Source organism: Uloborus diversus, unplaced genomic scaffold (assembly GCF_026930045.1).
Source record: "Uloborus diversus isolate 005 unplaced genomic scaffold, Udiv.v.3.1 scaffold_13, whole genome shotgun sequence".
Lineage (NCBI taxonomy): Eukaryota > Metazoa > Arthropoda > Arachnida > Araneae > Uloboridae > Uloborus > Uloborus diversus.
Genome location: NW_026557987.1, coordinates 3,407,323 through 3,422,921, shown reverse-complemented (window position 1 = coordinate 3,422,921; position 15,599 = coordinate 3,407,323). Strand labels below are relative to the sequence as shown.

Here is a 15,599-nt window from a genome sequence, read left to right as displayed (position 1 = left end):
AACATTAGAAATAAAACAAAAAAGAATATTTAGGTATGCCGTACGAGGTCTAAAGCTTATAATTTTTCAACAAACTAAAATCGTTTTTTCCAGGTATATATTTTTTAATTAACGAACTTTAAAAGCATATTCAAGTCGACTGATAAAAACAGTTTTTTTTTAATACAATATTGGTCGAAAAATATTGTATATATAAAAAAAATGCTCTTATACAATATTTAGGTCTTCTGCTTAGTACTCAGAAGAAAAAAAAGTCTTTTTAAACATTTTCATTAATGAATAAGTTAATTTACGTTGAGAGGAATAAAAAAAGCTTCTGACACTATTCCTCATGGTTCTAATGCAAAAAAAAAACCCTCCTGATCAAAATATGAGCCCCGTTTTCCCCCGTCACCCACCAACCACTTTTTGGAAATAATAACTCCTATTTGTTTTCAGTTTTACTGCCATTATTTTGATTTGGAGGGAAGAGCATCATCAACCATTAACATTTTTCTTTTGATCTCGAGAAGTGAAAAGTTCAAAATCAATAACATTCCCCCCCCCTTCCCCAATATTTTAAACATCATCAAAACGATCTTTTTTCTAGTTTATTTTTTGCAGTATTCTTCACTTATTTTCGGTGTAAAACCAGAGCATCTGCTTCACTCGCATGAGCTCCGATTCCAAAAAATATGTTAACGTTGTAAAAATATTTTATATATATATATATATATATATATATATATATATATATATATATATATATATATATATATATATATATATATATATATATATATATATAATATTTTTAGCATCAACCGTTGCATACGAATCGCATCCCAGATCTCCACTAAAGAAACTTATATTCACGCATGTATTTAAGATTGTAAATTAAATTAGTATGCTGATCATATAGAATTAAAGTAAATTAATTTTAAGGTTTATAAGGAGTTGAATTTTATTTAAATGAATAAATCCATTCCTGTTGAATTTCCAAGGAAGGAGAAAAAAAGGAAACAACCTCTTCTTCCTCCCCGAAAAAGACAGCAAAACATCTTATCATTCACGAAACTTTCATCTTGAAGAAAGACCATCGGAGCAGAGAGAAATAATCTTCCCACCCCCGCCTACCCTTTCGAGTCACGTGACGCGATGATGATACATCTTCCTCCTTGTTGTGTCGGCAACAGGTCTCCGGGATGCGATATTCTCGTCTGCTGGAGCACCCGTCAAAGGATTCGAGGTGGTTTGATGAAAGAACGTCACCTTTCTCACCGCGGCATCGATATCATCCCATGCAGAATAGTTTTCCGAAAATATAGAAGGAATTATTATCGTTTGCTGGATTATCGTCTGATGCTGTAGAGAAAGGTAAGGCTTGAAAGGTATCAAATATATATATATTTTTTTTTAATTTTAATGAAGATGCCAAGATTTAAATTTTAACAAACTTTGCCTGTGAATAAAACAATCTTTGCTAATAATAAAGCAGAAAGCCTCTCTGTCGGGATCTCCGTCAGGATCTCTCTCTGTCCGGATCTCTTTCTGTCCGGATCTCTGTCTGTCAGGATCTCTGTGACGTGCATAGCGCCTAGACCGTTCGGCCTATTTTCATGAAATTTGGCACAAAGTGAGTTTGTAGCATGGGGGTGTGCACCCCGAAGCGATTTTTCGAAAATTCGATGTGGTTCTTTTTCTATTCCAATTTTAAGAACAAAAGTATCATAAGACGGACGAGTAAATTACGAAATTATCATAACGTGGAACCGTAACGTGGGCACAAGCCAATTGGCGAGATACGAAATTATCATAACGTGGAACCGTAACATGGGTACAAGCCAACTGGCGAGAAAATTCACCATACATTATTTGTAAATATACAGGCGAACCAAAAGACCTTTCAACTTTTCTATTACGGGCAAAGCCGTGCGGGTACCACTTGTTTGAAAGTAAAATTCATTGACACCAGGAAAGCGGTTCTTAAAGATTAAAGATCTGAAAAAAGTAAGGTATTTTTTCCTTCCTTCTCTCTTTTTCTAATTTAATAAGAACTATGTATTATTCATAATTGTTTTAATAGGAAGCACACAGTTGCAAGGAAATATTGCTTTGAAAAATAATTAAAATATAAATAAACAAATAAATAAAATAAAAAAAGTAACAGCACGTAAAAAGGCAGGAAAAAAAATCTTCAGAAAAAAATTCGCCGCGGTCAATTTTTTTTGGAAAACTCTTGCTGGATTATTGTCCAGTGTTGTACAGAGAAATCTTGTTATGCCATCGAAAATGTCTTTTTTTTTTTTTTTGAAACTAACAGTGTCAAAATTTAAGTTTTAACGAATTTCGTTTTCACTTTCTCTCTCGCTAACTTAAAAACATTTATAGTTCATAATCTAATTGTTTAAATAAGGAGTTGTATAGAAATACTAGTAGTACCCACACGGCTTTGCCCGTATTAGAAAAAATAAAAGGTCTTTTGGTTCGCCTGTATATTTACAAATAATGTATGGTGAATTTTCTCGCCAATTGGCTTGTACCCATGTTGCGGTTCCACGTTATGATAATTTCGTATCTCGCCAATTGGCTTGTGCCCACGTTACGGTTCCACGTTATGATAATTTCGTAATTTACTCGTCCGTCTTATGATACTTTTGTTCTTAAAATTGGAATAGAAAAAGAACCACATCGAATTTTCGAAAAATCGCTTCGGGGTGCACACCCCCATGCTACAAACTCACTTTGTGCCAAATTTCATGAAAATAGGCCGAACGGACTAGGCGCTATGCGCCTCACAGAGATCCAGACATCCTCCGGACATCCAGATACAGAGACTCCCAACTTTATTATTAGTAAAGATTACTACAAAGGCTACAATATTTATTAATAAAAATAAACAAAAGCACGCATAACGACAGAAAAAAATAAAATATATATTATAATTTGAATCAGGGCCGTATGCAAGGGGGTGGTTTGTAGGATTCAAACCCCCTCCGAAATTTTTCATCCAAATAAATGCTTTCCATTATTTATTTATTTTTTTCTATTTATTTTTAGTGACAAAAATAATATTCTTGTCAATATAATTACAGTCGGACCTCCATATATCGAAGTAGCAAATTGCCGGAAAAAAATTCGATGTATAGAAATTTCGATATACAGAGAAGGTTTTTATTTATCCTAAAAATCTCCTAAAACACTACAATTAAAGCTAATTTTCGTGCATGAAACCCAATTTCTAATTTATACGAGCATCGGATTAAACGAAAGTTAATAACTGAAAAATTAACAGAAATTACATTTTTGTGCCTTCGTACATCTTCATTCTTCGGCTGTTCAACTTGATTCGCAACATGAGGGGATTTTCGTTTTGACAATGTAATCGGGAGAAAAGTAAAAAATCAATCTACTTAACTTGAATGATTTTTACTGAAGCTGAAAAGACTGGAAATGATAATCAACAGACAAAAAGGATAATTTGAAACTGATTTTACAGTGTTACTGGTTACAACTAAGATTTGAAATAAACTTGAGGGAATTTAAGAACTCCAGAACGAAACAACGACCTATCTACACACCCCTTAAACCCAGATTTCTTATGAGTCTCTTAGCAACCTTTAGTAAACATAATTTTCTCCCCTAACCTTCATTTTTCACGAGACAAACAGTCTAAAGTGGAAAAAAAAAATCTACGAGTGTCTCGAAAAAATTTTGATATATAGAGATTTTTTCGATAAATAGAAACAATTGTTCTATGTAATGAACATTGAAATTTGCTGGGATTTCGATATATAGAAAATTTCGATATGTGGAAGTTCGATATATGGAGGCTCGACTGTATTTCAATTTCATTTGTGAAATGAAGTTAGTAAGACTGAAAAACTGTACAAACTCATTGTGTGTTTATTGTAGTTATTGAGAAATTCATTTATTATGTAACAGTATGGCGTTTTGTAAGAACATACCCTCCTTCCATTTAGATAACCTATTTCAACAAAAATCAATAGCATACACATGAAACCACATTTGATAGACCATATAAATGTTTCAAAGAATGTGTTCGGTGAAAACCCCTTCGAAACATAAGTCTGGTTATGTCCCAAAAAGAAAAAAAAATAATTTGAACTTTGACATCTTGATTTCAAATTATGTTTTTCGCAATCACGAGTGTGTGTATGTAGCCGTGTGTGTTTGTGTGTGGGGGTATGTGTTTGTGTGTAGGGGGTATGTGTATGTGTGTGTAGGCATATGTGTTTGTGTCTGTGTGCAGGCATGAATGTGTGGGTAGTTGTGTGTATGTGCGTCTGTGTGTTTTTGTGTGTGTGTCTGCGTGTGTGTATGTGTTTGTGTGTATATATGTGTGCATGCGTGTCTGTGTAGTTGTGTATGTATGCGCGTGTGTGTAGGACGGATGCAACCTGGAGACGGTTTTCGCTATAGAAGCAGCATCGTGAGGAGCCCGTCGATGGTGATGGTGCGGAGGGTGGCGGTGGGAAAAATGAAAAGACGCCAAAAACAGTCAAATGAGAACAAAAGCAATCGTGATTGCTCAAAAAGAAAGAAAAATAATTTGAACTTTGACATCTTGATTTCAAATTATGTTTTTCGCAATCACGAGTGTGTGTATGTAGCCGTGTGTGTTTGTGTGTGGGGGTATGTGTTTGTGTGTAGGGGGTATGTGTATGTGTGTGTAGGCATATGTGTTTGTGTCTGTGTGCAGGCATGAATGTGTGGGTAGTTGTGTGTATGTGCGTCTGTGTGTTTTTGTGTGTGTGTCTGCGTGTGTGTATGTGTTTGTGTGTATATATGTGTGCATGCGTGTCTGTGTAGTTGTGTATGTATGCGCGTGTGTGTAGGACGGATGCAACCTGGAGACGGTTTTCGCTATAGAAGCAGCATCGTGAGGAGCCCGTCGATGGTGATGGTGCGGAGGGTGGCGGTGGGAAAAATGAAAAGACGCCAAAAACAGTCAAATGAGAACAAAAGCAATCGTGATTGCTCAAAAAGAAAGAAAAATAATTTGAACTTTGACATCTTGATTTCAAATTATGTTTTTCGCAATCACGAGTGTGTGTATGTAGCCGTGTGTGTTTGTGTGTGGGGGTATGTGTTTGTGTGTAGGGGGTATGTGTATGTGTGTGTAGGCATATGTGTTTGTGTCTGTGTGCAGGCATGAATGTGTGGGTAGTTGTGTGTATGTGCGTCTGTGTGTTTTTGTGTGTGTGTCTGCGTGTGTGTATGTGTTTGTGTGTATATATGTGTGCATGCGTGTCTGTGTAGTTGTGTATGTATGCGCGTGTGTGTAGGACGGATGCAACCTGGAGACGGTTTTCGCTATAGAAGCAGCATCGTGAGGAGCCCGTCGATGGTGATGGTGCGGAGGGTGGCGGTGGGAAAAATGAAAAGACGCCAAAAACAGTCAAATGAGAACAAAAGCAATCGTGATTGCTCAAAAAGAAAGAAAAATAATTTGAACTTTGACATCTTGATTTCAAATTATGTTTTTCGCAATCACGAGTGTGTGTATGTAGCCGTGTGTGTTTGTGTGTGGGGGTATGTGTTTGTGTGTAGGGGGTATGTGTATGTGTGTGTAGGCATATGTGTTTGTGTCTGTGTGCAGGCATGAATGTGTGGGTAGTTGTGTGTATGTGCGTCTGTGTGTTTTTGTGTGTGTGTCTGCGTGTGTGTATGTGTTTGTGTGTATATATGTGTGCATGCGTGTCTGTGTAGTTGTGTATGTATGCGCGTGTGTGTAGGACGGATGCAACCTGGAGACGGTTTTCGCTATAGAAGCAGCATCGTGAGGAGCCCGTCGATGGTGATGGTGCGGAGGGTGGCGGTGGGAAAAATGAAAAGACGCCAAAAACAGTCAAATGAGAACAAAAGCAATCGTGATTGCTCAAAAAGAAAGAAAAATAATTTGAACTTTGACATCTTGATTTCAAATTATGTTTTTCGCAATCACGAGTGTGTGTATGTAGCCGTGTGTGTTTGTGTGTGGGGGTATGTGTTTGTGTGTAGGGGGTATGTGTATGTGTGTGTAGGCATATGTGTTTGTGTCTGTGTGCAGGCATGAATGTGTGGGTAGTTGTGTGTATGTGCGTCTGTGTGTTTTTGTGTGTGTGTCTGCGTGTGTGTATGTGTTTGTGTGTATATATGTGTGCATGCGTGTCTGTGTAGTTGTGTATGTATGCGCGTGTGTGTAGGACGGATGCAACCTGGAGACGGTTTTCGCTATAGAAGCAGCATCGTGAGGAGCCCGTCGATGGTGATGGTGCGGAGGGTGGCGGTGGGAAAAATGAAAAGACGCCAAAAACAGTCAAATGAGAACAAAAGCAATCGTGATTGCTCAAAAAGAAAGAAAAATAATTTGAACTTTGACATCTTGATTTCAAATTATGTTTTTCGCAATCACGAGTGTGTGTATGTAGCCGTGTGTGTTTGTGTGTGGGGGTATGTGTTTGTGTGTAGGGGGTATGTGTATGTGTGTGTAGGCATATGTGTTTGTGTCTGTGTGCAGGCATGAATGTGTGGGTAGTTGTGTGTATGTGCGTCTGTGTGTTTTTGTGTGTGTGTCTGCGTGTGTGTATGTGTTTGTGTGTATATATGTGTGCATGCGTGTCTGTGTAGTTGTGTATGTATGCGCGTGTGTGTAGGACGGATGCAACCTGGAGACGGTTTTCGCTATAGAAGCAGCATCGTGAGGAGCCCGTCGATGGTGATGGTGCGGAGGGTGGCGGTGGGAAAAATGAAAAGACGCCAAAAACAGTCAAATGAGAACAAAAGCAATCGTGATTGCTCAAAAAGAAAGAAAAATAATTTGAACTTTGACATCTTGATTTCAAATTATGTTTTTCGCAATCACGAGTGTGTGTATGTAGCCGTGTGTGTTTGTGTGTGGGGGTATGTGTTTGTGTGTAGGGGGTATGTGTATGTGTGTGTAGGCATATGTGTTTGTGTCTGTGTGCAGGCATGAATGTGTGGGTAGTTGTGTGTATGTGCGTCTGTGTGTTTTTGTGTGTGTGTCTGCGTGTGTGTATGTGTTTGTGTGTATATATGTGTGCATGCGTGTCTGTGTAGTTGTGTATGTATGCGCGTGTGTGTAGGACGGATGCAACCTGGAGACGGTTTTCGCTATAGAAGCAGCATCGTGAGGAGCCCGTCGATGGTGATGGTGCGGAGGGTGGCGGTGGGAAAAATGAAAAGACGCCAAAAACAGTCAAATGAGAACAAAAGCAATCGTGATTGCTCAAAAAGAAAGAAAAATAATTTGAACTTTGACATCTTGATTTCAAATTATGTTTTTCGCAATCACGAGTGTGTGTATGTAGCCGTGTGTGTTTGTGTGTGGGGGTATGTGTTTGTGTGTAGGGGGTATGTGTATGTGTGTGTAGGCATATGTGTTTGTGTCTGTGTGCAGGCATGAATGTGTGGGTAGTTGTGTGTATGTGCGTCTGTGTGTTTTTGTGTGTGTGTCTGCGTGTGTGTATGTGTTTGTGTGTATATATGTGTGCATGCGTGTCTGTGTAGTTGTGTATGTATGCGCGTGTGTGTAGGACGGATGCAACCTGGAGACGGTTTTCGCTATAGAAGCAGCATCGTGAGGAGCCCGTCGATGGTGATGGTGCGGAGGGTGGCGGTGGGAAAAATGAAAAGACGCCAAAAACAGTCAAATGAGAACAAAAGCAATCGTGATTGCTCAAAAAGAAAGAAAAATAATTTGAACTTTGACATCTTGATTTCAAATTATGTTTTTCGCAATCACGAGTGTGTGTATGTAGCCGTGTGTGTTTGTGTGTGGGGGTATGTGTTTGTGTGTAGGGGGTATGTGTATGTGTGTGTAGGCATATGTGTTTGTGTCTGTGTGCAGGCATGAATGTGTGGGTAGTTGTGTGTATGTGCGTCTGTGTGTTTTTGTGTGTGTGTCTGCGTGTGTGTATGTGTTTGTGTGTATATATGTGTGCATGCGTGTCTGTGTAGTTGTGTATGTATGCGCGTGTGTGTAGGACGGATGCAACCTGGAGACGGTTTTCGCTATAGAAGCAGCATCGTGAGGAGCCCGTCGATGGTGATGGTGCGGAGGGTGGCGGTGGGAAAAATGAAAAGACGCCAAAAACAGTCAAATGAGAACAAAAGCAATCGTGATTGCTCAAAAAGAAAGAAAAATAATTTGAACTTTGACATCTTGATTTCAAATTATGTTTTTCGCAATCACGAGTGTGTGTATGTAGCCGTGTGTGTTTGTGTGTGGGGGTATGTGTTTGTGTGTAGGGGGTATGTGTATGTGTGTGTAGGCATATGTGTTTGTGTCTGTGTGCAGGCATGAATGTGTGGGTAGTTGTGTGTATGTGCGTCTGTGTGTTTTTGTGTGTGTGTCTGCGTGTGTGTATGTGTTTGTGTGTATATATGTGTGCATGCGTGTCTGTGTAGTTGTGTATGTATGCGCGTGTGTGTAGGACGGATGCAACCTGGAGACGGTTTTCGCTATAGAAGCAGCATCGTGAGGAGCCCGTCGATGGTGATGGTGCGGAGGGTGGCGGTGGGAAAAATGAAAAGACGCCAAAAACAGTCAAATGAGAACAAAAGCAATCGTGATTGCTCAAAAAGAAAGAAAAATAATTTGAACTTTGACATCTTGATTTCAAATTATGTTTTTCGCAATCACGAGTGTGTGTATGTAGCCGTGTGTGTTTGTGTGTGGGGGTATGTGTTTGTGTGTAGGGGGTATGTGTATGTGTGTGTAGGCATATGTGTTTGTGTCTGTGTGCAGGCATGAATGTGTGGGTAGTTGTGTGTATGTGCGTCTGTGTGTTTTTGTGTGTGTGTCTGCGTGTGTGTATGTGTTTGTGTGTATATATGTGTGCATGCGTGTCTGTGTAGTTGTGTATGTATGCGCGTGTGTGTAGGACGGATGCAACCTGGAGACGGTTTTCGCTATAGAAGCAGCATCGTGAGGAGCCCGTCGATGGTGATGGTGCGGAGGGTGGCGGTGGGAAAAATGAAAAGACGCCAAAAACAGTCAAATGAGAACAAAAGCAATCGTGATTGCTCAAAAAGAAAGAAAAATAATTTGAACTTTGACATCTTGATTTCAAATTATGTTTTTCGCAATCACGAGTGTGTGTATGTAGCCGTGTGTGTTTGTGTGTGGGGGTATGTGTTTGTGTGTAGGGGGTATGTGTATGTGTGTGTAGGCATATGTGTTTGTGTCTGTGTGCAGGCATGAATGTGTGGGTAGTTGTGTGTATGTGCGTCTGTGTGTTTTTGTGTGTGTGTCTGCGTGTGTGTATGTGTTTGTGTGTATATATGTGTGCATGCGTGTCTGTGTAGTTGTGTATGTATGCGCGTGTGTGTAGGACGGATGCAACCTGGAGACGGTTTTCGCTATAGAAGCAGCATCGTGAGGAGCCCGTCGATGGTGATGGTGCGGAGGGTGGCGGTGGGAAAAATGAAAAGACGCCAAAAACAGTCAAATGAGAACAAAAGCAATCGTGATTGCTCAAAAAGAAAGAAAAATAATTTGAACTTTGACATCTTGATTTCAAATTATGTTTTTCGCAATCACGAGTGTGTGTATGTAGCCGTGTGTGTTTGTGTGTGGGGGTATGTGTTTGTGTGTAGGGGGTATGTGTATGTGTGTGTAGGCATATGTGTTTGTGTCTGTGTGCAGGCATGAATGTGTGGGTAGTTGTGTGTATGTGCGTCTGTGTGTTTTTGTGTGTGTGTCTGCGTGTGTGTATGTGTTTGTGTGTATATATGTGTGCATGCGTGTCTGTGTAGTTGTGTATGTATGCGCGTGTGTGTAGGACGGATGCAACCTGGAGACGGTTTTCGCTATAGAAGCAGCATCGTGAGGAGCCCGTCGATGGTGATGGTGCGGAGGGTGGCGGTGGGAAAAATGAAAAGACGCCAAAAACAGTCAAATGAGAACAAAAGCAATCGTGATTGCTCAAAAAGAAAGAAAAATAATTTGAACTTTGACATCTTGATTTCAAATTATGTTTTTCGCAATCACGAGTGTGTGTATGTAGCCGTGTGTGTTTGTGTGTGGGGGTATGTGTTTGTGTGTAGGGGGTATGTGTATGTGTGTGTAGGCATATGTGTTTGTGTCTGTGTGCAGGCATGAATGTGTGGGTAGTTGTGTGTATGTGCGTCTGTGTGTTTTTGTGTGTGTGTCTGCGTGTGTGTATGTGTTTGTGTGTATATATGTGTGCATGCGTGTCTGTGTAGTTGTGTATGTATGCGCGTGTGTGTAGGACGGATGCAACCTGGAGACGGTTTTCGCTATAGAAGCAGCATCGTGAGGAGCCCGTCGATGGTGATGGTGCGGAGGGTGGCGGTGGGAAAAATGAAAAGACGCCAAAAACAGTCAAATGAGAACAAAAGCAATCGTGATTGCTCAAAAAGAAAGAAAAATAATTTGAACTTTGACATCTTGATTTCAAATTATGTTTTTCGCAATCACGAGTGTGTGTATGTAGCCGTGTGTGTTTGTGTGTGGGGGTATGTGTTTGTGTGTAGGGGGTATGTGTATGTGTGTGTAGGCATATGTGTTTGTGTCTGTGTGCAGGCATGAATGTGTGGGTAGTTGTGTGTATGTGCGTCTGTGTGTTTTTGTGTGTGTGTCTGCGTGTGTGTATGTGTTTGTGTGTATATATGTGTGCATGCGTGTCTGTGTAGTTGTGTATGTATGCGCGTGTGTGTAGGACGGATGCAACCTGGAGACGGTTTTCGCTATAGAAGCAGCATCGTGAGGAGCCCGTCGATGGTGATGGTGCGGAGGGTGGCGGTGGGAAAAATGAAAAGACGCCAAAAACAGTCAAATGAGAACAAAAGCAATCGTGATTGCTCAAAAAGAAAGAAAAATAATTTGAACTTTGACATCTTGATTTCAAATTATGTTTTTCGCAATCACGAGTGTGTGTATGTAGCCGTGTGTGTTTGTGTGTGGGGGTATGTGTTTGTGTGTAGGGGGTATGTGTATGTGTGTGTAGGCATATGTGTTTGTGTCTGTGTGCAGGCATGAATGTGTGGGTAGTTGTGTGTATGTGCGTCTGTGTGTTTTTGTGTGTGTGTCTGCGTGTGTGTATGTGTTTGTGTGTATATATGTGTGCATGCGTGTCTGTGTAGTTGTGTATGTATGCGCGTGTGTGTAGGACGGATGCAACCTGGAGACGGTTTTCGCTATAGAAGCAGCATCGTGAGGAGCCCGTCGATGGTGATGGTGCGGAGGGTGGCGGTGGGAAAAATGAAAAGACGCCAAAAACAGTCAAATGAGAACAAAAGCAATCGTGATTGCTCAAAAAGAAAGAAAAATAATTTGAACTTTGACATCTTGATTTCAAATTATGTTTTTCGCAATCACGAGTGTGTGTATGTAGCCGTGTGTGTTTGTGTGTGGGGGTATGTGTTTGTGTGTAGGGGGTATGTGTATGTGTGTGTAGGCATATGTGTTTGTGTCTGTGTGCAGGCATGAATGTGTGGGTAGTTGTGTGTATGTGCGTCTGTGTGTTTTTGTGTGTGTGTCTGCGTGTGTGTATGTGTTTGTGTGTATATATGTGTGCATGCGTGTCTGTGTAGTTGTGTATGTATGCGCGTGTGTGTAGGACGGATGCAACCTGGAGACGGTTTTCGCTATAGAAGCAGCATCGTGAGGAGCCCGTCGATGGTGATGGTGCGGAGGGTGGCGGTGGGAAAAATGAAAAGACGCCAAAAACAGTCAAATGAGAACAAAAGCAATCGTGATTGCTCAAAAAGAAAGAAAAATAATTTGAACTTTGACATCTTGATTTCAAATTATGTTTTTCGCAATCACGAGTGTGTGTATGTAGCCGTGTGTGTTTGTGTGTGGGGGTATGTGTTTGTGTGTAGGGGGTATGTGTATGTGTGTGTAGGCATATGTGTTTGTGTCTGTGTGCAGGCATGAATGTGTGGGTAGTTGTGTGTATGTGCGTCTGTGTGTTTTTGTGTGTGTGTCTGCGTGTGTGTATGTGTTTGTGTGTATATATGTGTGCATGCGTGTCTGTGTAGTTGTGTATGTATGCGCGTGTGTGTAGGACGGATGCAACCTGGAGACGGTTTTCGCTATAGAAGCAGCATCGTGAGGAGCCCGTCGATGGTGATGGTGCGGAGGGTGGCGGTGGGAAAAATGAAAAGACGCCAAAAACAGTCAAATGAGAACAAAAGCAATCGTGATTGCTCAAAAAGAAAGAAAAATAATTTGAACTTTGACATCTTGATTTCAAATTATGTTTTTCGCAATCACGAGTGTGTGTATGTAGCCGTGTGTGTTTGTGTGTGGGGGTATGTGTTTGTGTGTAGGGGGTATGTGTATGTGTGTGTAGGCATATGTGTTTGTGTCTGTGTGCAGGCATGAATGTGTGGGTAGTTGTGTGTATGTGCGTCTGTGTGTTTTTGTGTGTGTGTCTGCGTGTGTGTATGTGTTTGTGTGTATATATGTGTGCATGCGTGTCTGTGTAGTTGTGTATGTATGCGCGTGTGTGTAGGACGGATGCAACCTGGAGACGGTTTTCGCTATAGAAGCAGCATCGTGAGGAGCCCGTCGATGGTGATGGTGCGGAGGGTGGCGGTGGGAAAAATGAAAAGACGCCAAAAACAGTCAAATGAGAACAAAAGCAATCGTGATTGCTCAAAAAGAAAGAAAAATAATTTGAACTTTGACATCTTGATTTCAAATTATGTTTTTCGCAATCACGAGTGTGTGTATGTAGCCGTGTGTGTTTGTGTGTGGGGGTATGTGTTTGTGTGTAGGGGGTATGTGTATGTGTGTGTAGGCATATGTGTTTGTGTCTGTGTGCAGGCATGAATGTGTGGGTAGTTGTGTGTATGTGCGTCTGTGTGTTTTTGTGTGTGTGTCTGCGTGTGTGTATGTGTTTGTGTGTATATATGTGTGCATGCGTGTCTGTGTAGTTGTGTATGTATGCGCGTGTGTGTAGGACGGATGCAACCTGGAGACGGTTTTCGCTATAGAAGCAGCATCGTGAGGAGCCCGTCGATGGTGATGGTGCGGAGGGTGGCGGTGGGAAAAATGAAAAGACGCCAAAAACAGTCAAATGAGAACAAAAGCAATCGTGATTGCTCAAAAAGAAAGAAAAATAATTTGAACTTTGACATCTTGATTTCAAATTATGTTTTTCGCAATCACGAGTGTGTGTATGTAGCCGTGTGTGTTTGTGTGTGGGGGTATGTGTTTGTGTGTAGGGGGTATGTGTATGTGTGTGTAGGCATATGTGTTTGTGTCTGTGTGCAGGCATGAATGTGTGGGTAGTTGTGTGTATGTGCGTCTGTGTGTTTTTGTGTGTGTGTCTGCGTGTGTGTATGTGTTTGTGTGTATATATGTGTGCATGCGTGTCTGTGTAGTTGTGTATGTATGCGCGTGTGTGTAGGACGGATGCAACCTGGAGACGGTTTTCGCTATAGAAGCAGCATCGTGAGGAGCCCGTCGATGGTGATGGTGCGGAGGGTGGCGGTGGGAAAAATGAAAAGACGCCAAAAACAGTCAAATGAGAACAAAAGCAATCGTGATTGCTCAAAAAGAAAGAAAAATAATTTGAACTTTGACATCTTGATTTCAAATTATGTTTTTCGCAATCACGAGTGTGTGTATGTAGCCGTGTGTGTTTGTGTGTGGGGGTATGTGTTTGTGTGTAGGGGGTATGTGTATGTGTGTGTAGGCATATGTGTTTGTGTCTGTGTGCAGGCATGAATGTGTGGGTAGTTGTGTGTATGTGCGTCTGTGTGTTTTTGTGTGTGTGTCTGCGTGTGTGTATGTGTTTGTGTGTATATATGTGTGCATGCGTGTCTGTGTAGTTGTGTATGTATGCGCGTGTGTGTAGGACGGATGCAACCTGGAGACGGTTTTCGCTATAGAAGCAGCATCGTGAGGAGCCCGTCGATGGTGATGGTGCGGAGGGTGGCGGTGGGAAAAATGAAAAGACGCCAAAAACAGTCAAATGAGAACAAAAGCAATCGTGATTGCTCAAAAAGAAAGAAAAATAATTTGAACTTTGACATCTTGATTTCAAATTATGTTTTTCGCAATCACGAGTGTGTGTATGTAGCCGTGTGTGTTTGTGTGTGGGGGTATGTGTTTGTGTGTAGGGGGTATGTGTATGTGTGTGTAGGCATATGTGTTTGTGTCTGTGTGCAGGCATGAATGTGTGGGTAGTTGTGTGTATGTGCGTCTGTGTGTTTTTGTGTGTGTGTCTGCGTGTGTGTATGTGTTTGTGTGTATATATGTGTGCATGCGTGTCTGTGTAGTTGTGTATGTATGCGCGTGTGTGTAGGACGGATGCAACCTGGAGACGGTTTTCGCTATAGAAGCAGCATCGTGAGGAGCCCGTCGATGGTGATGGTGCGGAGGGTGGCGGTGGGAAAAATGAAAAGACGCCAAAAACAGTCAAATGAGAACAAAAGCAATCGTGATTGCTCAAAAAGAAAGAAAAATAATTTGAACTTTGACATCTTGATTTCAAATTATGTTTTTCGCAATCACGAGTGTGTGTATGTAGCCGTGTGTGTTTGTGTGTGGGGGTATGTGTTTGTGTGTAGGGGGTATGTGTATGTGTGTGTAGGCATATGTGTTTGTGTCTGTGTGCAGGCATGAATGTGTGGGTAGTTGTGTGTATGTGCGTCTGTGTGTTTTTGTGTGTGTGTCTGCGTGTGTGTATGTGTTTGTGTGTATATATGTGTGCATGCGTGTCTGTGTAGTTGTGTATGTATGCGCGTGTGTGTAGGACGGATGCAACCTGGAGACGGTTTTCGCTATAGAAGCAGCATCGTGAGGAGCCCGTCGATGGTGATGGTGCGGAGGGTGGCGGTGGGAAAAATGAAAAGACGCCAAAAACAGTCAAATGAGAACAAAAGCAATCGTGATTGCTCAAAAAGAAAGAAAAATAATTTGAACTTTGACATCTTGATTTCAAATTATGTTTTTCGCAATCACGAGTGTGTGTATGTAGCCGTGTGTGTTTGTGTGTGGGGGTATGTGTTTGTGTGTAGGGGGTATGTGTATGTGTGTGTAGGCATATGTGTTTGTGTCTGTGTGCAGGCATGAATGTGTGGGTAGTTGTGTGTATGTGCGTCTGTGTGTTTTTGTGTGTGTGTCTGCGTGTGTGTATGTGTTTGTGTGTATATATGTGTGCATGCGTGTCTGTGTAGTTGTGTATGTATGCGCGTGTGTGTAGGACGGATGCAACCTGGAGACGGTTTTCGCTATAGAAGCAGCATCGTGAGGAGCCCGTCGATGGTGATGGTGCGGAGGGTGGCGGTGGGAAAAATGAAAAGACGCCAAAAACAGTCAAATGAGAACAAAAGCAATCGTGATTGCTCAAAAAGAAAGAAAAATAATTTGAACTTTGACATCTTGATTTCAAATTATGTTTTTCGCAATCACGAGTGTGTGTATGTAGCCGTGTGTGTTTGTGTGTGGGGGTATGTGTTTGTGTGTAGGGGGTATGTGTATGTGTGTGTAGGCATATGTGTTTGTGTCTGTGTGCAGGCATGAATGTGTGGGTAGTTGTGTGTATGTGCGTCTGTGTGTTTTTGTGTGTGTGTCTGCGTGTGTGTATGTGTTTGTGTGTATATATGTGTGCATG

The 15,599-nt window shown here is 41.4% G+C and overlaps 1 protein-coding gene across 1 annotated transcript in view; it reads left to right on the top strand.

Annotated features, from left to right (window-relative positions):
* Positions 1–1,223: 1,223 nt before the first annotated feature.
* Positions 1,224–15,599, top strand: part of LOC129232612 (bestrophin-2-like) — a 100,057-nt gene continuing 85,681 nt past the window's right edge. The window contains exon 1 of the mRNA XM_054866746.1: positions 1,224–1,356. The gene's annotated coding sequence lies outside the window, so the exon portion shown is untranslated. The remainder of the gene's footprint in view (positions 1,357–15,599) is intronic.